This window comes from Phlebotomus argentipes, unplaced genomic scaffold (assembly GCF_947086385.1).
Source record: "Phlebotomus argentipes unplaced genomic scaffold, Phlebotomus argentipes genome assembly contig_2, whole genome shotgun sequence".
NCBI classification, from domain to species: Eukaryota; Metazoa; Arthropoda; class Insecta; order Diptera; family Psychodidae; genus Phlebotomus; species Phlebotomus argentipes.
The window spans coordinates 1,034,351-1,061,216 of record NW_026776162.1 but is presented as its reverse complement, the minus strand read 5'-3'; the positions used below and the strand labels follow the sequence as shown (position 1 = coordinate 1,061,216).

Here is a 26,866-nt window from a genome sequence, read left to right as displayed (position 1 = left end):
TCGCATTCATTCTCGACAGTGACAAATTCATTGCCTTCCTCCTTGTGCAAATGACTAAATTCCCTCCGGTGTTGATTTTAAAGCATTCTATTTATGTCATTCATTCCAGAATATTGTGAATAGTTTTCGCTGTGTGTGCACGAGGAGTTTATTTGCGCATCTCAAGAGATCCACTCCAAGCTGTATTATATGTGCATTTCTTCATTTTATAAAATGCCACTAAAGAAAACTTTTCACTAACCAAATGAATGTCACAACTGTCTCTTCCAAGACAGATTAATAAGAGATTGTCGAGATGCGGACTCTACAGATAAAAGACAAATGATTTCCACTCTCAAAAGCCCTTCAATGCATCCTCATCTGCAATCTACACAACTGACAAACACACCAAATCTACTCTCATCAGGCAAACAAGCCACACAAAACATGAATATCATCGTTGTTCCTTGCGGTATGTTTTCCAACGTGTAGACAAAGACAGGCCCTAAATGAGACGCGATGTACGGAAATTAAGAAAAAAAGAAGAAACTTCTCTCCCATCTCACTCTCAACAGAGAATCCCAAATATTTTCACACTCCAAATGAACACACACAAAATATCAACATTTCATCAACGCCAAAAGTGATCCCCCAAAAAGCGTGCGCCTCAAATGCACTCTGAAGCGCATAGTTTATTATGTTAAAAGATATGCTCTCTTGGGTGGAGATCACCCGATATGAATCTCTCACCCATTAATCATGTAGAAATTCACCCTGAAGGCGTCACTTTGTTCCCAACTTGACGGTAAACACATTTTCGCAGTGTATACACTTCCCATTTGCTCCGCACAGCACACACACCAAAATTGATTTTGATCGAGAAATTGGTAGTGAGTCGATCGTGCCTCAAATTGATATCGATTCCCACTCAAAAAACACTCTGGCAACGCCACTCTGACATAATGTGCAGTATACACAAGAAGGTGAACACAAAATCTTGCCATGAGAGACACGACACGAAAGAGATCAGCCAATATTTCCCAATAACCCACCCAATATTTATTGGTGACACTTCTTTGTTTTCCGCCCCACTGTCGCGCGAAACCGCGTGCAGACATTTTTTCGCCTTTTCTTCTCTCCTCCCAATCAATATAATGTGAAATTGAGGCAGACAACATTAATTACATCACAACTTTAATAACTCACAACTGCATTTCCGCACCATTCAATACACATTACAGCAGAAAAAAGCCGCATAAGACAGAGAAAAAGAGAGAGAGAGAGAGACTTTAGGGAGAAATTTGAACGACACAGAAGACAAGGCGACTCTAGCCAATTAGCCCGTCCGTGTTACAATAGAAGTGAAAACCATTTACTCTCGCAAACGAGTCCAAAATCGCGATAATATATACGACATATACGCGAGGACACGAAAATAATTTCCCCCCGCGCGATCGTGATTATTGTCGCGAGCGCCAACAAAATTTCTGCACACCAACAACACCGCAACTTCTCGATTGATCAACAAGTGGCAAGTCTGCAAATTTCATTCTCTCACCACAGGAGAGGGTGCACAATTTTTCCATCGTCGGTGGCAATTTTCAAATTGCCAACCATTTCGCTCGCCACATGCGAAAGTGAGTGTCTGAAGACTTGCTGTGCCATGTAAAATGCAAGTACCTCCACTAAAGTGTCCTAAAACAGTGTCACACGAGACGAACAACAACTATTTACATTCCACAGTTTATTAAATTCAAGGGGCCGCTCATTGAGAGATTGCATATGGAGAAAATACCTCACAAATCTCACATAATTGATTTGCAATCGTAGCATGTAAGCCTTGTCAACATATTTAATCTGTTGGTCACACTGCATTTCTGCACAAATGGCAGAATTGCAAATTAATAGTCATGTCCTTTTTGAAATATGATACTCATTTGTACTCAGAACTCAGGTTTCCAGTTATTTCACCTCTGGAAGATCTACAGAAGAATGTGGAGGAAAGCCAAGCTCAAGTGCTTGGTCACTTCGAAGGTCCTCGCTGGAAATACTGCAAAGCCCCCCCAACAATGCGCACAGCAGACTTTTTGAAATGTCTACAAAATATATTTAATTGCCTGTTCCTCCAAACCATCTGACAACACAAACCTCGAGGAGAAAGAGAGACATTGAACACTGCGCTTTGTGCGCTTCATGGAAGTTCTCAGTAGCCAAAAAAGCCAACCACAAATGAGCCGTTGAAGTTCCCCAACTATGGCGACAAACTCACTTTCATCACTTCAATTTGTGCGCGAGCTGAAGACATGTCTCATTATGCACACAATATAGAGAGGATTTCCAATAAAATTAAGTAATTCGTGCGATTGCAGGCCTTTTCTTTCAATTTAGACTTTTTCTTACTCAAACGAGCACTTCCTTGATGACTTCTTCCTCCTCATTTGGCACCTTTTACCATGTTTGTCTTGTTGTGCCTGACATAAGACGTTTAGCATATAAGAGTCGGTGAGACCTCAGGGAAGAGATGGCTGCCGGTGATATATTGATTACGTTGGAAGAAAGTTCAACCACAGCTTTTCTTCATCAAACGTGCACACAATTTGTGGGCAGAGAAAATGGTGTGACGAACAACCTCATTGACTTGTGCATTTTGCAGAATTACATATTGTGGAAAAGTCACAAAAGAGAAGCATTGGATGGAGAAAAGATGGGCTTTGTCAACACCCGCATATTGTGTTAATTCACCACCAAATTTCCTCATTTGCTAGATAATGAAATTTCTCTCATACCATGCAATTTGATTAGATTTCCACCTGATAAGAGTGTGGACAACATTGGCTTGTCTCTGCATTCCGCCAAGTGCCGACAAACATCATCATCACCGCAGAGAATTCGTGTGAATGCAGAAAGAGATAAAATGTGTGGAAAGAATTGAAATTTGTAATTCAATATCACCATTAAAAAATAATATTTCTTTTTTTATCTCCTCCTCACCAATTAATCATCGTCATATTTCCACTCATTTCATCTCCGGACATCACACTATCTAAATGAGGGCCATTGCTACTCTTTTTTTTTACAACCTCCACTCTTTTTATTGCCCTTCTTTTTTCGGACAACTCCCTCCTCACACTCAACTCATCAAATAGCAACACTCCCAAAATGCACAGCTTACATCATACATATATCTCTTAATGAACTTCTCTCACAGAGAGTTGACTACGAGCAACACAAATGCCCAAGATAATGGTGAACCCATCTGTAATTGAATATCTTCAGGTTCACGATTAACATTCCAACAATTTTCTACTTACAGCACTACACCGCACGCAAACAAGCATCAATAAATGTTAAATGCTCGAGTTTAAATGGACAAACTGCGGGCCATTTTTTATCACGAGAAGCAAGAAGAAAAAACACAGAGTGAGGGAATTAAGAAATCCCTTTGATGATGCTCGAGGTATGGCTTTCTTCCCAAAAATACACCTATCTTAATTGTCTACTTCCTCATGTCATTAATCAGACGGGAAAATTACTCCATATGAATTAGCACATGTATTGTACCCAGTTAAACTCAATTAATTTGCCCTCCACGCACCGCACTTTACTCTCAATCTAACTAAACACATTGCGCGCGCGCGTGTGAATTGAGAGACAAACACCCAGAAAGTGCGTCCAAAATCCAACTTGGACTTGGAGATGAAAATGTCCAAGTCAAACACAAGCAGTTAAAATTGACATTTAAATGCAATAAACAAATTTTGCTTTCTACCGCCGTAGCTTTTGTTAACGCCTTCACATTTGGTAAAACTACCGTCCTGTTCTTCTCTCTCACACATCTTTTGTGTGCAAATAAAGAGAGGTGAGCAACAATCGATAAATTCATCAACGATTGTCAGAATAGAGACACTCTTCCTTCCAAAAGCCAAAAAACCACAGCATAATCTCTCCCAGAGCTCCCCCTCTTCCATATTCGGACACAACAGTCGCATAACGAGGCAATAAAAGGTGGAATAATAAGGCACTAAAAGAGATACCTTCTCAATCTGGGAAGTAAACAAATAACAATTATAGGGATTCCTCAAAAGGGAGATAATTGTACAATGTCTCTGGGTACTACTTTCTAGATCTGAAATCACTTTTCTTTTGCCAATGTGGTCATTAATCAAGTGAAAAGAAATGAGAATTTCATTGTGGCCACACAAATCAACACGCACGAAGAGTGATCGTGAAACCATTGGGTAGACTTGTGCGGCAATGCGCGGTAAAAACGGCCTATAGCAATCATTTTCTTCATATGCACCTTACCAACCAACGTCGGAAGTGCTTAATCTCTCAATGTGAACGTCCATCCATCTTGGGTGATTATCAATTAACAGAAAATTCTGCACACAACTATGCGCTCTATTCCCAACCAACGCTTCTCTCTTTTTGTACCCACTGGACACACATAAGTGATCGTCATGCTTCTCTCCCACTCTTTGATTGATCTCCACGTTTGCAATATGAGACACATTCCCCTTTTCAACACCTTTCTCACTGTCATTTTTCACTTCCTTCCCCTTTCGCTGAGGATCACTCTATTCTCAAAGCATCTCTTTAAAATTAAAGCATCGCATTTCAACCATCAACTCAATGACTAGAGATGCAAGGAGCGAAAGAGAAACAAGCCCACAAGATCAGTTCGAGATGAAGAAATTTGATCTTCAATTGCAAGCAATCACAATGCTTTTTGTCACGATACCACACACAACAGTGTCCGTTGGCATTCCGAAAGAAATTAATTGTTAATGGTCTAAAACGAGTCGTTTGTGTCGTGAAACACGATATGGTCATTGCTGAAAGCTCCAGCAAAAAAAATCAATCACTTGTTCATCCAACAAATCAGCGAAAATTGACTTCCAACATCTCTCTTCTGTGCCCATATCCCAGACACACCAACAACAAGCGGCAAGACAATAGGCCAGGGCTCTTCCGAGAGCGAAATCTTCTTTCCTCCTGAGCAGCTTTGAGAATGAGAATCACAAGAGGAGCTCGTCTCTTACCTTACTCACCAGTGATCATCGCTTTTGGCGATCAGGTGCCACAGTCGAGAGCAACCAGTCAGCCAGTCTCACTTGGAGGCAACGACGACGGGAAAAGAGTGAGCTCATATCGATCGCAATCTTGTCTTATTGCATATTATGCTGTTTTTCCTCCACAAAAGACCACTTCTTCCCTGGCAAATGATGCACATTGACTTTGTGGCAGACAATGAACTCACAACTTGGTGGTTCTGCCAGGTTTCCCCGTCCTCCTCACCTCACCCGCCTTCTCCACATCAAGCCCAATGCCTTCCGAGAGCTCCTCTTCTTATTTTCTTTCACTTTATTGGCCAAACATACACACGAACACACAGACATTCGACCTGGAGCAGCGCAAACATTTTTGCGCGACAATAAGTCATCCGCAACAATTTGATGATCCAGAAATAATGAATTTTTCAGTCTCTCTCTCTCGATCTTCAGCATTTTTTTTTAATATACCAAGTTACCTTTTGTACGCCCCACAACCGAAACTTCCACCGATTATTCAACAATCAAAGCGATAAATTCATTTTCCGGATTGAGACAGAGACCAGTAGACTCGAGACAGTACAGATGCGAAAGAGAGAACGATAGAAGGCTCGAAGAAGCAATTAACATTTCAATTTCATAAATTTTTCTCTCCTTTTTTGCCCCCAACTCACACACACTTCATGTACACTCTTTAATTTCAATTAGAGACAAAATTGAAATCGACACGATTTTTTCTCTCCCTCTGATTCACGTGGAAATTAAATTAATCGTCAGAGACCTTCATATTTGACCGGTAACAACTTCCAACAAATTAATTTCTCACTATATGCACAACCCGTCTCTCTTTCCCCCATTTGTGGACGCGAAGAACTGAACTTCACATATGAAGCGATCATAAAATACACACATCAATTTGCATATATACCATCCATGTGTTGTGCAGTAAAAGTGGAAAATTGATAACGATCGTGTAAATTAGATACGAATTAGTAGACTCACAATAATTACATGAAAAATCACGCGGTATCGATTTATCGACAAGACCTCATGAAGAAAAAAACCTTTTACTTCAGCCAAGTGGAGGTTTTTATTCCGCCTTGAGAGAGGCTAACATAAAGTTCATCTCCCTAAATGGAGTTTAAGAGACTGATGGTGAGTCAAGAGAGCATCACGCTCATCATCTTCACGTACGAAGACCAATTTTCTCATAGCGCACAAATAGGATTCTCCTCAGCATCTCTCAATCAAGTATGTCCGATCGTCGAAATTGCGGACTCTTTGATCGTGTAACGCACAAGGGACTGCGTGATCACGTAACATTACCAACAAATTGGATGAATCGGCCGGAAAAAGTGTCACTGCTTTTACGGAAACTCTTCAAATAAAAGTAAAAGCTGATCAAGATAATAGACAAGATAGCCCTACATTAGAAGATCATCATGCTAATGTGGAATTTCCGTTTGCAGCGTCCTAACCATGCACTTCCTCTCTCTCTCCACAATTTAAATTCCCTGAAATTTTTCTCACCAGCGTGATGACATCGAAAGTTACTTAATATCAACAATCTCCACTCACCACTCGATCCTAAGATGAATTCTATCTCCTCTTGGCTGCCAAATACACGCGGAACGACGATGCAATTCAGACTCCCACAGTGACCAAAGGGCGATGGAAGAGTGTTATTTTAATCCGTCGACACGACAGTCGTGCCTCAGAGCCCTCGAATGATCATCATGACCAAACCTGGAACGATGATAGATAGTGAAGACTCACTCATATTGCCTCATTGATCATATTCTCAGGACAAATTGCATAATTATATTGCGGTGTGGCAAGAAATGGTGATTAATTAACAAGAGATTCCCCAAGAATCTCTCACCACACTTGAGATTTTCTGCCTATCAAGAGAAAATACCACAGAGATAGATAACTTACACCACACTAAATTAATCAACATCGTGTGCACATGAACTCTGTCTTTCTCAGATCGTTTTTTACGCGTATGCAAATTAATTTATGCTGCACTGACTTTGCCATCTGAGTTGGTTATGGAATGTGCAGCAAAATTGCGTGTCTCCAGCAATTTATTTGCTCTGTGACATACAAATGAGTCTCTTAATAGTCCATTATATTATGAAATTTCATATGCAACATGAAAATATTTTGCTCCATTGCAGCCTCATTGATTTCAATTGGCATTTTTGTCTCTAATTCTAATCCCACACACGCACACGCCATAGGTAAACACACCAAAGAATTCTTTAACAACCAAAAAGGTTCTCTAACCCCCCAACAAATGGGCGCCAATTAGTTACAAGGCAAATAAATCAGTCGGCAATTTACATTCTCCAACACCGCGTCAATGCGCGCGAGTGCGTTTTTTCTTCACAACTAAACTCAACACAACACATATTTGCCCGAGATATTTTGCATGATCTTTTAAATGTCTCAAGCAACGACAGCTCTCGAGGTAATCACCCATGGGAATCATTTAAGGAAATCCACCATAATTGACATGATGTATTTGAAAATCAAATACTCTCTCAGCCATATTCCTTACGTAATAATTATTTGTAAAGTGCTTGTATTGCACAAGAGATCTCAGCAGATTCCAATGTTGAGCTTTTAAAGGGCCATTTAATATATAATGCCATTGCTATGATGTGTGGCAAAAGGTTGAGGATTAATTTGTGGGCATGTGTGAAAAACCACGCGCCAACATCATCAATAACAACTCAGTTTGATCTCATTCTTTCCCATCTGACACCCTCGTTTTCTTACAATCGAAAAAAGCCTCTCCGACTCGCTGGAATTTTAGACAAAAGCCACCGTCGAATTGAGTAAATTGGAGAACCTTGTCATGGATAAATGTAATGCTTTAAATTTAATAATGGACAGAGTTGCAATTACAATAGATGAGCGATAAGAGATACAGAATCTCGCCAATGCCATGCTCTTGTTACTAAATTAACACACTCAACTCCCCCTCGAGCAACCTTCCATTTCCTCTCGACATTTCATTCACCATGCAGCAATGTAAACTTTTCCCTGAAATATAGGAGGAGATAGTCAATCATATTAATTTCAAATAAATTCTCCCTCGCCGCATAAACTCTCCAATTGTGTCCCTGTCTATATCCTGATCAACTCCGCGGCTATTCACTCTCACTGCCGCTGTACTATTTTAATTTATAGCCAACAAGATATAATAATTAGGAGGAATTTAATTGAATTTGTGTACACAACATTCTCTCTCTTTCTCTCTCTCCCTCTCTTTCTGCACTGCACTCAATTCTCATGCAAAGACTCGCGCGACATGGCCAAAGATAAACTTGCAGCGCATAAAGTGAGGTTTATTATTTTAAAATCTTCAACACACTCCCAAGACAGCTCAGCAAATAATAGGCAGAAACCAATAAATTGATCACCATATGGGGAACCACGGCGAAACAGTGAGAGTGTATTTAACCCAGAGGCAAAGTGTACCATTGAAAAATATTCGGTGAAGGGGATGAAGGAAAATGCCGGACAAAAATATCATATTAAATTGGTGTTTTCTATACAATATACCCATATGTTTGTGAGTGTACCTTCTTTTTCCATCTCTATTCGCGATTATCGACAACGACCAATTATTTTCAATAGGCACTCGTAAATTCCGCGACTCAATAAAGAATTTCACTATATCTCTCGGGCAAGAGACTCCTGAGCAGCGCACACACCACACAGTATATTTATGTTTATAGAAAAATAAAGCTCTCTTTAAAGCCCATAATAAGTTTTTGTCCATTAAAGTAGAACATGAAGTGAAAAATCGCCGCTGCTCTTTTTTTCCACCTCAGCAATACACTATCTCAACTATATACACTCATTCTCCCGCACCTGCAAATGTCTGAGCTCTAGCAATTGACTTTCTGTCCCGTTTTCCCAATGTGTTAAACACGCAAATTACACATTATTCGTGCAAAACCACAAAATTTTTATTGTAGACTAACACTGAAAGAAAAAGAAGACAGACAGCCAAAGGCACAATCTGAGATCAGAGCTTAAAACAAATAGCTAATCTGATCCTCTAGGAATTTCACACACACACTCAAGAATTAACCTCACACATAGTTTTCCTAGCATTACAAAAAATTCCACTGGCATTAGCAATACCACGATTTCCTTCCATGACATTTCTCCATATGCATAGAAGTTGTATCTCAAAATCAATAGTTTTCAAACTCTCAATACGTTAATTATTTCAGCATAGTCATTTCCTATTTATCTTCTTGCAGCATATATACACTTCATTTTATACTTTCCAACCATCTCTCAATGTTGACTTTTGCACAATTAAACACAACGCAAGAGCACAAGAAAAATCTACATATAACTCACTCATTCATGCAACATTGCCCAGAAACTCTCAATCACTGGACAACGCACTCGCATCCAGTGTTCGATTTCTCACGACACCGCATTTTAATGATTGAGACTTTTTTTTTGTGTTTCCACAGTCTTAATCGGTATTTTGTGTGCATCGCCAGATTTACGAAGATCATCTCTCTTTAATCCACTGCTCCACTGACATCAAACGCCATCGTGGCAAAGAAAAAACCACAGAGACTCTCCACATGAGACAACATCACTTGCAAAGGAGAAGATTGTGGCGTCCACAATGTGACAAATTAATTAAAATCACCTCTCTACGTGCGGAGAATCATAAAAAGGCCGAGTAATATGACATGATACATGTCCAACCAACAGCTTAACGTGAGACAAAATATTTACAGGGTATTTTCTCTTCCTGGGAATCACTCATCATCGTTTGCAGAGCAAACACAATGGACATTCCTACAATTTTGGACACACAATTAGAACACTTTCGGTCAGGTGAGCCTCTCTGGAAGTCCAAATAGTGACAGGACAAAAAACACAGTGGTCAAGTTGTAAATTTGGAAAGTACGGAAAAATCCATAAATAAAGCACTCACGCTCAAGCAGACCCCCAAGAAGGCCAAACTAATAAATTGGGTGTCATGATTGAGGCGTCTCAATTCAGAGATTTGATAAATTTCTAGGTTAAAACACAATTTCACATGATGTAATTTTTCATCTTCTCATCAAAACCCATCATAAGCAACTTTACAGCAAAATCTCTCCCTCTATTATTATCATTCATTCTACAACACCGAATTCATGAGAGAGCAACAGCCTCAAAAGTCACAGAGGTGATGGTTTAATTTTTTCGGACATGAAAATCTCACAAGTATGGCCCATTAATTGCCTCATGAGAACTCATGTGTTTAATTTGAAAATTGCATTTTAAGAGGTGGCAGAGATAAAATATCACGATCATACTGACATTTAGAACAGACACGCGGGCACACACCTCGAAATCACTCAATTTACCATAATTACTGCTATACGCCCTTAATTATTCCAACAATCTTTCCACACACAGCGCTTGAGTCCATACATCTTTGCTAATTCTACACAGACTACAGTTAAATGTCTCACAGCGAAATTATTAATTTCCCACAATAGGCATGAATTATTAATTTCTTCATCGTGTCCCTCTTTCTCTGTTACTTTTTGCGGAACCGCACTTCATGGGGACACACACTTCCACCCGCCCCACCGCGATTTTGCCCATTTTGCCCTATTTGCTCTGAAGACACAACATGCTAATCCTTTGGACAATACAATAAACCACAGCACAACATCATCAAATTTGCTTATAGAAAGCACTCCTCAATAAATTGTAACTTTATAAGAAAGCATTGGAATATTTTCCAAGTCGATCACGATCTTCTTGCCAGATTATGTGCAAAGCATGCGAGTCTCAATCCTCTCACCCTGCTGACCATAAAGTGCTCCTGATTAATAGTATGCACAAAGTCATGTTCCTCTCCCATTCTTTCACCATTCAATCATCATTGCTGCATTTTTTTTTCTCCTATCCCTTTAGCCCGAAATGCATGGCGCAATATCTCTTTGTGGCACACAAGGAGTCAGTCCTGATGTCTCAAAACCACCCACGACTTGAAGATTACTCTAAATTGCCCATAGACTAACCCATCGCTCTTTATGCCACAGTGAAAAACGTGATTGAATTGCATAAAGGTAACTTCTCTTCCCTTGGGGGTTGTTGTTCAATGGAGCACAGGAAAAGCGACCAAGTGATCTCACAGAGACAATTGCATAATATCCATATAGTGAAGAATGAGCCTCAGGGTGTTTCTCTCACATTCACTCGTGTGTGTGTTTGTGTGGCCCTTTGCTGAGCTAAAAGAAACCTTCCTGATTCTCCCAACATCATGCCAGCAATTCAATCATTATTTTCCCATTACATCTCCTCGGGGAATTGAATATTTTCACGTGTGGCTTTTTTCCCCTCGCCTATCACTTATGGTGATAAAGTTGGAGAATTTCTTCAATTGAGGCCACATTGCCGAGAAGAGATCAATCTCTTATAATGCTGTGCAGATGAAGATGTAAAACCCTCTAATTAAATTAATCATAAATTGACTACACACTTCTTTGTCACCTCCTCATCGTCAATTCTCACGTGGGATCTTTTCACTTTTTACCCATTTTTGGTCATTGATAAATCCATACCCACCCAATCAAGTATAAATCCAATAATTAACTGCGACGGTGGAGATTGAGAAACATCGATTAGGATTGGCTTGAGAGTAAAAATGAGACGATTCAGATAAGAAAAGAAAATGGAATGAATGATCAGTCAAGAGAGCCTCAATATTACTTTCATATGTCAGAGATTTAGTTGTCACGAAGAGTTGATGGTGAAGAAACCAATAAACTCGGTAAATAGACAAACGCAATTTTCAATCCGCCTAGATTGTTTTATTTCTCTCTCCTCCTTGTCGACTCTCTTTTGGTCAAGCAAACGTGAATGGACGAAGAATGAATCATTGAAGGTGAATTTGAGGGGTTCAACAACTGTAGCTGTTGAAATATATCACAGCAAATAAACATTATATAGTATGAATTTGGCCCCTTGCTATGGGTTCTCACCCAAAGACGAGCGGGTATTGAAAGTAAAACGAGGCCCATTCAGATACAACAATTCTTCATTATTGAGGACTATGTGTGTCTCCATTTATTCTTAGGAGATCAAACTCACGTATTTATTATTGATTGTCTCAAGAAAAGGCAGCACAGAATAAGAGAAAGACAATTTGGTCCATGAGATCCCCATATATGAATTGGAAACTCTTGAGAAATCCCCCAGAGAGCGAGAGAGAATCAAATGCATGATGCAGAGTTTGTGTGTGAAAAAAAAACCGAAAGGAATATCATGTTGCAATTGAAACCATAAGTGCACACACAAATACCTCAACTGTGCGGTGAAGACGCAGGGAAAAAAGACTCTTCATCTCTATGTAACGAATTTTTCTTTCGTTCTCCAAACAACAACAACAACATCTCTCTTTCTGACTAAGAATGGCTTGACCTAGTGCGGTGAAAATCCCAAAGTATATTAAATGGAATTGTGTGCATTGTGTGACGCTGTGAAAACAAACCGTGCGTCTGCACTTTCTTATGCACCGCACATATACTCAATTTATGTCCAATAGACATCGCGAATAAGTGGCTAAAAAGACCTTCTCATCGCCACACACAACATAACTATACTAAATTCTACAATAGATCGAGAGACATTTCGAGAGTTGGCCAAACTCTCTTGTTGACACGACGAAATGCGTAAATTGATTCCACCTCAAGGCGCAATGGCACAATATAATAAAATGTACATATGAAGAGTTTCTTCACTGCACTTGCTTCTCCTTTTAACCATGAGAAAATTTTCCCTCTCAATTGATTGCTAAATGCGATAATAATACCCAGGCAAAGACATTCGAGTACTGCGGCATATTTATCAATTCTTCAGCCAACCCGAAAACCCAACCAAGATCTTTCTCTCGCGCTAACCTTTTGCCATATATCTTTTCTCTTGTAGCAAAAACAAGCCAAAAAACACCAATTAATGAAAAAAGCACCTCGTCTCTCCGGCATGTGCCAAATATAATCAACAGCGGATGTAGACACAATAAATCCACTTTGTTTCCTATACACCCAATTCTCCATCGCCTCTCTATCTTCCAATACCTGTGTAATTCAATTAAAATCGTGCCACATGTAGGTGTCAAATTACTAAAAGTACAAAAGTCCATTTAATACACGGCACACAAAAACTTATTCTCTCTAAAATGTTTCAAGCCACAATAGGTTCGCAGTAATCAACAAGTATAGTGTGCCAAATACCACTAAAAGACGACATTCAGTTGCTCAACAGGCTCGTTTTGCCACAATATTTCTTATCAATCCAACAACAATACACAAATTATTCTCCCCCACCTTTTTCCAATTGAGCAATCATGTCATATTATGAATGTAATCCAAGAGAGTCTCTCGAGTCTTATATTGAAAAGCAATTCCATATCCAATTACCAATCCACTCATGGATCACTTGAAAGTCTTAATCGAGAAATCAACAAAACGCATCAACACGAACCCATCCAGCAACTCTGGATAGAAAACCATCAAAAGAGATTTGAGACCACGATTCGTGTAAAACAATTATAAGTGAAATTGTCTCAAGGCGAATAGAATTGCTTTTATTGGTTATATGCACAGTATGGCTGCTTATATCGAAAAATCAAATCAACAAGAGAAATGAATTCTCCTCCACACAATAAACATATACAGTGCGCGACATTCATTTAACAGCATAATAGCAAAAACTAACATGGAAATCAAATAATTTTGCATGTGTAACCATACAAATGCCACGCACTGTATAAAATACTTCTCTCGTCTCTCTAAAAGGTTCGCCAATAAAAACAACAATTCCTTTCCTCTCGGGTGCCAATAATTAATTCCACACCAAAGGACCCATACTATGAGTGGCAGAGAAGGTCAGAAAGTGTTACAAGAGTGAAAAGATATAAAAGGGAAATTCCTTGTGAAGCCATCATTTGTCCAATTGCAACTTCAATTAGAATGACACCGTGAGAGTGCGTTATCTGGGCTAACATATCAAATGGCACCACAAGCAAATGCACAGTAAGAGGAAATATTGACTAATCACCCTCATTCACATCTCTCCTAATGTCTCTCAAGCATGGCATATTGCAAATCTCCATTTCTTCTCTGTCTCTCACTCTCCGGCAAGAATCGTTTTTACTTTTTAACATATTACTCTCGTGAACCAAATGATCTTCACACGACCCAATCGATGTCTTCTCAATCCATTAAACTCTCCTTTTTCATCTATGTGCCACACTTAGACACTTTCTGCATTCATGCAGCCTCTCCTTTCCTTTCTATCTCTCCATATCACACAATCATCCTCCTTGTACACAAATCTTCATCGGCAATTCTTCATATTTGAGACAGAAATGCGCGCCATATTTTTGTTTTTCCACCACGCCACAACTTCACCTCTAAGAAGATGAAATATATTTCATTGTGAAACACCGCGGAGCAATATAAGTAGATGAGGAGAGTTGTCGAGGAAAAAAGACGTCAAGGAGATGTGCGAAGAAAGAGAGATGTGGAAAAGAGAGGGGGAGGCATTTAAAGTTGAAAATTTCAACACATCCCAAAGATACATTGACCAATTTAAACCACATTTTATAAGACATCACACAAAACTTTTAGACACAATATAATCGATTATTAGTGAGATGCCGAGTCTTTTTGCCATTCATAAATAACCAATTGGCACATCATCAATTTTCCTCCTTGCTAATTTCATGCCCAATTGCATTCATCAGCGCGAGAGGATATTGCGATACCGACCAGTGAGATTGTGAGAATTTTTCATACCCATATTAACATTTTGCCAGTTCCGCGCGCGCACTGCCAGAAGATTATGAATGACTATATCTTCAGGTGAGAGAAAATTTCTACGCTATCTCTCTCAATTGTGATTTATCATCCACCCAAAAGGAAAATGTGGATACTTATGCATATCAATTTAAGAAAATAACCAACTCATTTACATCTCTCTTTCTCTCTGGGTGCAAATCTTTCACTTTTTCTGTTATCTCACACATTGTAAGTGCCCCGGCAAACGGCCTATCTCTCCTCCTCCTGCTGTTAATTCTACGGACACCCATTATTAAGAATATAAAACGTGCCACACACTCTGGCCAAGTGCGAAGTTGCAGCCTTATTGCCATTTAAGGTGACTTGCCAACCCGTCGTCCACTAAATGCGCTCACAGGCAAAATATCCACTCCAATATTGATTCTATTGCAAACTTTTCAATTTAAATAAATTCTCTCCCCATTTTCAGCGCTCGAGAGTGCAACAAAACAAATCCATATCTTAAACGGAATAGAATGCAAAGCTGCATTTAGAGACATGCCACGATAAAATGAGCAATTCACACACAATATTGGCAGTATCGCGGCAATATCAATATATGAGAAAATCGTGCACCTCATAATCAAGTTTGATTTGCTTAAGTGAATAATTTTATTTATCTCCACATCTCCCTCTTCTCTTATTTATTTTATACCAAAACCCATACAAGCATATTATATTGACCAGTATAATCTAAAATCAACGAAAAATCCCACTCCTCTTTTGCACTCATAATTCGCAATTCGATCGACTTTCAATTGCATTCCCCGCCTTTTATACCTCTCTTCTTACTTTCTTTCACACATTTTCCTTCTACTCTCCCATATCATCTCTCGTATAGCATTTCTTTAGAAGCCACCGCGCATTTGATCACCAACAGAGATGGAATTCACCGAGATAATTCATCAACTGATTGGCCGATACACTGGTTTTGTTCCGCTCATTGATGAAATTGGCAGATTTGCCTCCCCCCTCAAGGTTGACTTGTCTTATTTTCCATCTCTCAAGACACTCTGTGGGAATCTCGAGAGTGATCACATTATTGCTGGATCGTCTGTAGTTTCACACTAAAAACCTGACTATCCAATTGACCAAAATATAGGGATTCGTGCATAAGTGAATCCATTGGCAAAAATTCAATTTTGCACTTTCAATCCGGAATAAACTTTCACACGATTTGATCTACATTTCACCCTTCGACAGCAAATTCCTTCAGCATTATCGCAATCTCCCATCTACTGCAAATTGTCCTGCACTTTCTCAACTCTGATAAGCCTCTCACGGATTGCAGATGCCATTCAGTCTCTCTCTCTCTCTTTCTCTCTCTCTCTCACTGCCATGTTCATATGGTCAATTTTGCAATTGTGAGCAAGACTCACTGGACTCATTGGTGACCTTAGAGGAAAAACGAGAGATCTGGGTGGAAAATTACATCCAATAATTTCCTTATAAGACTTAATACAACACAATTTCTAATTTGTCGTCGTTTTTTGAGACCCACTTTCCGCCATGATCCAATTTCAGGCACATATTCTCGAGAGATGGCAAATAAGACTATGGCAAGATGATCACGAGTTTGCGAACACTGAAAAATTTGTGCTACACAGAACAAGTGTTTCGCATCCATCCACCAGCACAAGACATCAATTGACCATTCACCCAGTCCATCATCCACCTCATGAGGTCAGAGTTTATCCACAATTTGTCCCCTTTCTCTCCTGCCAATCGGCGACAGTCATTTGCACGCGAGCGCGAGAGTTTTATTTGATTGTCTCTGGCCGAGCAAAGCAATAACATTTTGATGGCAATTTGCCACGGAAATAGATGAGATAATTGCAAAATAAATTGCTCCTCTTTAGGCACTCTTTCAAAATAGACTCCTCTATAAATCTATCATACGAAAAATAGGGGAAAAAAACGAGACGATAACTATAGTACAACTGGAGGCAACAAATTGCCCATTTAAATTTCCTTCTATACGTGCAAAAATGTGCAAAATCACCATTTATATGTGCTCGCACCAGAGCACACCTCTATCAAGTTAAAAAGGAAGGCACAGAGAGAGAGACATGCGAAAAGAGAGCCAACCTGTCAATCACACATTCACATTATTAATCTCCCTCTCATCGTTTTATATTGTACTGTGAATATAAACATAGCCCCTCTGCAAAATATACACACTTTTATATCCCAAACCACATTAACCTTCCAACCAATATTTTCCAATTGAACATTTTAACATCATTCAACACACAACAGCAAAACTCCACATGAGACATCAAACATTTTGCACTGTGCGCGAAACTTGAAAAGCTCACACACAAATCACCAGTCGCTCTTTTTTCCCATATAAATACACTGAGTGACAAAAATAGGGAAGTGTAGAGGCAGAGTGGAATCTCTATTAATTGAGAAAGGAAACGCTGGCTAAAAGTAAGCAAGCAAGCTAAAACTCCTCTATGCACACATCAACAAACGGACGCAGTCTTTATTAACACGAAAATCGATTATCTTTTCAGCACGTGACACAATATCCATAGATTAAATGGCGAATCTCTCATGTGAAGTCTGTCTAACGATTAATTTTTCATACTCTAAAATTAGGTTTGACCACGATCAATGGGTATTAGAATTTTTTTCCGCTTGCGCGTGGATAAAAGTGAAAAAGACAGCCCAGCAGCGATGAGAGTGAAGAACACTCATTTTTTACCAATCATCACACAACAGCCCACATATCTCAATTGAGAGATTTTCCCTATCACAAAAGTGAAAATTTTCATCATCATCCATTGACGAAGATGAAGGTGTTGAAGGCAAAAAGTACGCTTTACAATCACGTCTTTGTAAATCTTTTTTTTTGCTTCACTCTCCGCCGCCACAGAAAATCCACGCCACTTCATTTTGACCATTTTCAGTCATTTCCACTCTCCTTCAACACTCTCTCAACTATGGTGTGTGCCTTAGAATTTATGATATTTTCTCACAAGTGCATAAAAGTGAGCATGAAATACGCCGTTGATGATGGCAAGGAAAAATTATTAATATTGAAATATTCACCATGGGCAGTAAATGTTTGAAAATCAATAGAAATTTAATGGTTATCTTACTCATGCCCAGTGTATAAATTTCTTTGTGCCAAAGATGGAAAAACATTATGGTCTTCTTTCGACACTGTCGTGAAGTACCTTAAAAAAAGACCTCTTATTTCCTCACTCTTTCACTCACTTGCATCCCAATTCAATCAAGAACCACTGCAAATATCTCGCCTGAAAGTGAAATTTTTCCACCAATATGATTTTCAATTAAATTAATAACCACCTATTAATCGTTTCATGCAACTCCATTTCTCACCCATATAAAATCAACATTGTTACGCGCCTTATCGCGGACGATCGACAAATTAATTCGAGTAGGAGGATTACACAAATTAATATTTTAATTAACCAATTACACAGAGCACAGGTGGAAATTTTGGATTTTAGCTCCAAAAACAACAGTGTTTTGTACGAATTTTCGGAACCAAAATCGCGATAAACATACAAACTCATTCCATACGCCAAAGCAATGAACTTAAGTTATGTATTTGGTATGCAAAAATTTTTACCTTAATTACACTCAAACCAAAAAAAACAGACAAAACACATCATCCACCAATTCCTTCAAAGGTAGTAAAACCTAGACCATTAACTTTAATCAGATTTAATGGACAAAATCGGCGAATTTAATTAACTCTTTTTTCCAACACGTCTAAAAATAGTTTTGTTTGCCCACAAACACCAAATAAAAATCGATCACGTCCATCTTCGAAAGTCACAAACCATTCATAATTTTACATCAAAATACAAAAAAATACAGCTAAAGTCGATGGCCAATCTTCGAAATATTATTTGTCCAAAAAACCATCATGCCTGTTAACTGAAAGCTCAAAGTTTGTGCCACAAATGAACAATTTCCGCGTACAAAGTGCCTCAGCGATAAAACGTGTTTTAATTATAACACTCTTAGAAGGCAATTTACTATTCAACGAGTGATCTTCAGGTGGAATTTTTTGTTGTCTCTGTGACAAAACTTGCTAAAAGGTAAACTTGTGTATGAAATTCAAATGAGTCTCTTCAGCCTTGAAGTGTTTCTTGCCTTTTTTCCACCATCTTTGGTGCCGCACTTTGTCAACACAATTCTCGCCAAAGATGTTGATAAAACCAACTTCATCAGCGCATCTGCAATAAATCGCCATTCATGTCATCAATGATGATGTCAAAAGAGATTGAAACTGTGTTGCATTTATCAATGTGAAATCACCAAAAACATTTTATTGAGACAACAATGGAAAATGAAATTGATGTTTCTCAAATGAAAGTTCTTTCCGATCTCCCCCAAGTGTCTGCTTATGGAAAGGCTTTTGCAACATGCCTCAAGTATGTGGCATTGTACGAAAAAAAAACGAGGCACCACACAGCAAAACAATAACACATTCTTCACGGTGGAAGAGAGAAAGATCACATATTGGTATTATGGTGCCAAAGCATCGAAAATATTATACAGATCTCAGCATTTTCAATTGAAAAATTGCACACGAAGGCCAGAATCACCCACACAAAATTGTTCATGTATGATTTATTTTATGCGGAATTGATTGAAATTCGCTCTCTTTCTCTCCATTCTCTCCCCACCCCCCGTCATTGACTTCCTCCTTCTTCTTCTTCTTCTTGGGCCATTTGAATTTCTTATGGTGCATTTTCATCGCATATTGCAAAAGTATACATACAATATTCAACAGAGTGAGAAATTCCATTCCTCCTGATAGAAATCTCCAACTCTTTCCGAAGAGGAAAAGAGAACGGCGTTCCCTTTTCACCGCACATTTCTCTGTCTCTCCCTTTTAACTCTCTCACCTGCTCACAGAATGATTCTTTAATTAAAATTTATGAACTTGAAATGATGATTATAAACTCAACTTCCCGGCAACCCTTTCATTTTTTCCACCTCCTCCTATTCACACACTCACACTTTTCATCTAGCAAATGATCCATCGACCGAAGAGAGACTAGAAAAGACATCTCAAAAGGCAAAACAACTTGAGAAACAGAGTTCTTGAATGAGGCGACGATGGTAGCAAATCATCTTAAACAATTGTAGGTACATCATCATTAACCACACACATACACACTGCTTGCAATCCAAGCAAACAATCTTTCTTCTGCCCACCTCCTCATGTCTTATGCTCTGTAGACACTCATTTGCACCACATATTAATTGCTCAGCACTCCCCAGTGAGTTGTTGATTGTGAAATTGAGCAAAATGCTTCATAAACAAATTAGTGATTAACAAACAGTTAATGTGGCATTCATTAGCGAGACACTTTTTCCAGCAAATTACACACGAGAATAAAACCCATGGTCGCGTATCAAAAAGATTGTCGAGAAATTGTCAGCATTTTTGAAAGAAATGTAACAAAAATGCCAACTCAATTCTCACTTTAATTGCCAAGAAATTGCAGTATGGAATTGAGTGGAATATTATGCCAACTGGCAGAGTCACTTCATTACCAGAAACCATAGATAAAGATTGTGGGAAAATTCACTCACCTTCGCAGCGCACTTCAAACGATGCGAACTCCGTAGAATCTGCACGTTCTTCAAAGTCTTTTCTTCTCTGTAAGAAAAAAAAGAACAAGACTTGTCACGATTCAAGCAATTGGAAGTCATGTAAAATTACAAAATAATCTCATCTCATTTATTGCCGTAATTCTGTTAAACCTTCAGTGGCAAAGTTACCCGGCTTAATCGAAAAATACACTTAAAACAACTTCCTCCCATATAAACAATCACTATTAAGACTCTCTTATGGCCGGCACAAAAGCAAAAGTGGACGAGAAATGAAATGCACTTAAAATTTCCTTCATTGAAAATTCATTATTATAAAACATGTACCATGTTAAGCGTATTATGTAAGCGAAAATGCCTTTTTAATTTTTCTCCACTCCACAAAATTGGGAGAATTCATAATCGAGAAAACATGTGTGATTGCTGATGAGGATTCAACTAACAACAAACCACCAGAGGCACACTTTTTCTGCTCAAATCACCTCTGGATACGGAGAGAGAGTATCTCATGTGAAAATTAGAACAGAATAAATTTACCAAGACCGAGATTCACTGCCAACTAATTGAGGTGAATTAACCACAAATCAGATAGATCACATGAGAAGAAGCTATTTCCTTCTTGCGCGATAGCTTCATAAATTCCAAAATCTACACGAACTTCTTGACATGGGGAAGACATTAAAAGTTCTCCAAGACTGATTTTCAGTTCAGCGATCGAGGATGGAGAAGTAATTCTTTTCGAATAATTTGACAACACAAATGAGTAAATTCTCCATGGTGTTGAATCACAAATGCGCATTCTTAATTAAATTCAACATCCACCACGAAAAAGAATCATTTTCATCGTTCATGTCCAAAAAATCACTTCTCGATGGAGAATTTTTCACAGATTCTTCACAGTTTTTGAAGGGGGAGACAGGGAGAGAGAGAGAGAGAGGAAAGCCAAATGGGAGGAGTAATTATTGTTAAAGAAAAACACGATGCGCGCATCTCTTCACAAATCCCTAAAAACACTTTCAAGTGATTAACACTGAGGTGATAAAGGGCGCCCAAAGTAACGGAGCTCCAATGGAGCCCCACAGATTGCAAGTCAAAATCTACAAAGGTGTGGGAAATGCCTGTGAATATAACTCATAAAAATATTGCCAGTTCTTCCTCTTTTACGATATATTCAAAAACTCTTTGGCGATGCCACACACCGCTGAACTCATATTTCTCCCCACTCTGCATTAGCCCAAAAGTAGCTCATTCTGTCATTTCTAATCTAGCGAAGAGGAAAAAAAGGCTAGAATCTAAATCCATTTTATTGATTTAAGAGGCAGAATCTCTTCACGCAACACACGCATCTCATTCACGCTTCACGGCTTTTCAAGAGATTTGTATATACACGCAGAAATATATTTCTCAGTCAACATAGCGCGCGAGTCACAAGATTTTGGATTAAAACTTCCATGAGGAAGGTTCAAGCAATTTGACTTCATCTTCAATTTTGACCCGTGACAAGTGATGCAATTCTCTCCGTCCTTTGTTCACGATTGCCGACGCAAAATTAATAAATCAAAACAGCATTCACATCTCAAGAAATCTCTTTTTCCCCAAGATTAAAAAGCCATTGAAAGTGAAGAAGACAAAAAGTCATTTAATGGTAAAAATACAGGGTGTGTCAATGCAATTGCAACGAGTGAAAGACGAAAAAAATACGCGGACATTAATGTGCAAAATACTGTGAATGTTCATTTCATTACTCCAACAGAATCCTGCTTTGAACCTTCACAAAATCCCCAAAATCTCATCTTTGGCAGTCCAATTGGCACACACCGTGTCGGCAAGACATTTCCATTCGTTGCAATTTAATCAGGTGTCAGATGAAGAGCTATAAGTAACCGTGACAAATACCTTAAATACAGTTACTCTCTATTTTTACCCATTTTCCTCTCTTCTGCCCAGTCTCATTTCCCTTTACACGCTCTTGAGAAAACACAATTCTACAAAAAACAGCGACATTTTTGTTAAATAATCCGCTGGAGAAACAATTAAAAGATCTCCAAGGTGGAAAAATACCAGCCACTATGGAGAAATTAATGCTCATTTCCCCGAGAAGAAGAAGAAAAAAACCCAGCAAATGAGCCACTCTTCGCGCCCTTTTATGGCCCATTGCCAAAAGAGAAAAAAGGGGTTTCACTCATAATAGTGTTTTGTATTGAAATTATAAGCAATCTTCTCAAAATTATGTATTTATCCCCGCGTCGACACGTGGATTTGGGGAAATTTTATGAATATAATACACGGCTTTTCCATTCCCCATTTATTATGACCTTCTGTGCTCCCCACCAAATGGAACAGGAAAAATAACCACTCATAATTCATAAAGCACAGAAAACTCTATATTGGAGCGACTCCTTAAACGTCCCATTTGCATGTTCCATTTTCCATACAATTTATACCCACTATTCCTTCATATCACGATTGTTATCACGTATTAGGAATTTTTTCCACCAACAGTCAGCTTACATTTTATTTACCCTTCAACCACACTCTCGCTCTCGCTCTGACTTGTGGTCACGCGCCATTGACAGCACACCCAACTCCGATACCATTGGGGTTGTGTCTGCATGCCTTTTCCTTCCCCAGCAGACACGATAATTGTGGTATCGTTTCGGGCATTTCTCCTTCCCCATCTCCTCAAATGTTAGCATTTCCACCCACTTAGTATGAATAATTTATGCGTTTTGTCTGGACAGGAAGAAAATTCAGTGGTAAAGTGAAGAAAAGGCGAAATACAGCATGATTTTGTGAAACACTTCATCTCCTTCGAGGGAGTTGAATTGGTTCCTTTCGTGGCGGAAATTGCCACTGTAATGGTTTTACAGATGAAAAGATGAATTACGACGGGCTTGACCTTCAATGTAGAAGGACTTCAGCGAGGGTGATCGCTTTTTGGAGGTCATTGCCTGCAAGATTTCCCACGAAAGAAGGCTCGTCAGCAGACAAGAAGTGGGTGTGTTTTGAGATATGTGAGGCAGGGTTGAAAGTACATTGATATTTCGTGGAAACTTTCTCACTATCTCCTGTAATTCATCTCCATCGAAACGGTAGGTGTGTGTGCACCAAATTGCATCAAAGGAGGAAATGAAAATAAAGTGTTAATTAATAAATTGAATCAACGCTTAGCAATGCTATAAGATTTTGGTGTTAGATTTGCTGCTATACAAACCTTAAACGGTGGAATATAAATAGAGATTTATCATCGAGATTGCCCACAAGATCTTTCACCACCAATCTTCTTCAAATTGCACAAAACAACCAATCTCTATCCAATGAGGTGGAGAGAAGAGGGAAAAACATACATACAATCTTGCAGGAGAATAGAAAACTTTCATATATCGTGTGGCCAAGGCGCACAACGCATTACATATAGGAATAGTCCAGTGAGATTTTTCAATTCAATGCAAATATAATTTCAATGACTGTTACCCACCCAATAGTCAACTACTGAATGGCATTATTAAAGGCAGGTTACATTCGCACACACAAGCACACATTGCCGAAGAATAAAAATAAGAAAAAGCCCAAGATATGCTGTGTGCCTTCTGTTGATGAAAAACACCGTTAAATTGTGCATCTCATCCCATAACATTCACAGACTGAGACTTCTTGTTACACCTTCCACCTCTTCCTCAAACCCAACAATTTTGTGTTGCACGCAATAGCAAATAGGAGACATGAATTTCTATGCCACTCCATCGCCCATTAATGAAATATCTTTATCTCTGTGTCTCGAAAAATCACATGAAAACCCAGTCAATAAATTCTACCTTTTTTTTCTTTTCAAGAAGCACGACGAAAAAAACCGTTTTAATATCAGACAAAAGTGCAACCTTGCAGTGGTGACAAACACAACTTGGTAATTAATTTCACATTGCCACACAGAAAATCCATGAAAATTCCAGCATACGAGAAAAATTCCTCTGCAGATTTCACCGCTGCTCATTTTCGTGCCCGGAGAATTATCGAGAAAGGCATAACAGATCCGCTATTTTGAGAAATTATGACATTCTGGAGGAAATATACGATAAAAATTCTCTGGGATTCTTTTCTTCTCGCGCGCACCGTCTCTCTAAAATCATCCATTCATTCTCTCAAATGCTCCATGATTCATCCAACACTCACACGTTTTATTCACCCTGCAGTTGATAATCACGTTTTATACGCTCCTCTTCTTTGCCAGTCGATCCTACACACTGTGATTTTCCTATAAACAAAGTGTCACATTACCTTGTCCAGGAAGTTTGTGAGCCACCATACCAGAAACCGCAGAGAATCAAACAATCGCGCCTCCGGAGTCAGCGAGAAATCCACTAATATGGCTAAATACTTTAGCACTTCTCCACGTAATCGTTCTCTTGTGCATGTTTAGCTTCAGGGGCACCTCAAGACGAATTGGTGCACTTCCAGAGCCACACAATAGACAAATCCCCGGAGATGCATCATCAGGGAAGAACCCGGAAGGATTCGCGCACTTCAACCACTTTATATTGCCATGATAAATTAAGAGAACGCCATTAGAGTGGATTTCACATCTTAAATCGTGTCTTTGGATTTTAATTTCCCACCCAAAGTGAATATTAGAGATGAACAGAAAAGAGGACACATGAAAGTCTCTCTCGTGTGACTGTCTTGTTGAAAAGACCAACGCCGCTGAGAGGATTAATGAAGAGGTGTTTAATCGCGATCGAGATCAATGAATATGACACAAAAAGCTCATTTTTAGAAAATAACCAAAAACATTCAATGATCTCTGACTCTGCCATACAATTTATCAGGCCTTTGTATTCTGCATGGCACAATATATGTCTTCCCTCCTGACCTAAGTTCAGCAAAAGACGATAAAAAGCCCGAAACATCAAAGAGTTCTAAAAAAAAATCTCGCAGCACGCAAAATTAACCTTCAACTCTTGTCTCACAATGAGGTAGAGAATCAATTAGAGGAACTCTCACTCGAGTCACTCTATTTATCACAAGACATAATCGACTGTTGGCAACAATCCTCCCTTAGGTTAGCAAGAGCATCCTTCACACTAACCGACTTTATTGACCCAAATATCTTTCTTTTCCTCCTTCAAAATTACACCATCCTCACGCCCACTTTTTCCAAGCACTTTTTCACAACCTCTTAGTGCTGTGCAGACAAAAAGACACAATGTTGAGGAAGGAAAATTGATGACGATGAAATACTTTAACCTCTGTCCTCTTCCCAATAAAGAACACCTCAAACACCGCAACGAGGAGACTCTCCTCCTCGAGATATTCTTGACTTGGCAATTTCATCTGTGTGAAAATGCAGACTTTTCGTGTTGTTAGCACACATCTTATTGATTGGCTCATACTCATTTTCACATCTTCCACTGCACACTTTTCCCATGTGCATCATCACAAGAGGAGCCCAACATCATCCCGGAGAATGAACAAATTGTTTGAACATCGATAGTAGAGAGAGAGAAAGAAGAGTGTATTAGAAAATTGCCCTCAAGAGTGGAGGTTATAGATTACAAACTCTCTCGAAGACTCGGTTACAAAACCATCAAGTCTCTGTCTCTCTCTCTTCTTCAACTTTGCCATTATAGATTTTGCTCTCAATCATTATAAATTCACACTAATATCCATCAATTAGTCTACTCTTAGACCTCACACAAATTGCTGTGGTATTATAAGAGGAGGGAGTGAAATTCTAATGTTCAATTTAGAAAAACCGGCACCAAATTGGCGCTACTTTCTTGCAAAAATCACAGCGCATACACAAATTGCTTGTATGTGAGAAAGAATGGCCAGAATGTGAATCAATTGATGCCCTTGAACATGCCAACAATTGAACCAAGAGTGCTGATGGGAATTTGGGTTAATCATACAGACACCACACACCAACCATTTTCCCCATTCATCATCTTCAAACACCGCGAGGAGAGAGATAACAATTTTTTCCCCCCGTGGAAACTCACGAAATGCCTCCGCGAAAACCGACATGTGAACAATGAAAGCCAGTGTGTATGATATTCATACATAAATTGCAATTTAGAGCAATAAAAGGGCACACAAAGTATAGCTAAATGACCCACTCATTTGGGCACCGCTAAACCATAGTGAAATTTACATAGAAAAGCATACACACTCGGCATTAATAATTAGAATTAGGCAGCGTCATTGCCCACAAAATAATCTCAACATGACACACTTGTTAGCATTATTTGCACTTTGTAATGAAGAAATTGAATATTTGCCGCCTTGTTGTAACTCCACAGATGAAGATCTCCCCACAGTGAAGCGACAACTCTTTACAACTGCAGAATC

The 26,866-nt window shown here is 39.0% G+C and overlaps 1 protein-coding gene across 5 annotated transcripts in view; it reads right to left on the bottom strand.

Moving 5' to 3' along the window:
• The window catches only part of LOC132263550 (klarsicht protein), a 91,437-nt gene that overhangs the window by 59,271 nt on the left and 5,300 nt on the right, over window positions 1-26,866 (bottom strand). For 2 of the 5 annotated variants that reach the window (XM_059763361.1, XM_059763370.1), the window contains exons 2-3: window positions 20,504-20,570; window positions 6,609-6,776 (exon numbers count right to left, since the gene is read on the bottom strand). The exons of 1 other annotated variant lie outside the window; for it this stretch is intronic. The gene's annotated coding sequence lies outside the window, so the exon portion shown is untranslated. The remainder of the gene's footprint in view (window positions 1-6,608; window positions 6,777-20,503; window positions 20,571-26,866) is intronic. 2 more of the 5 variants (XM_059763379.1, XM_059763388.1) reach the window with 1 other exon arrangement.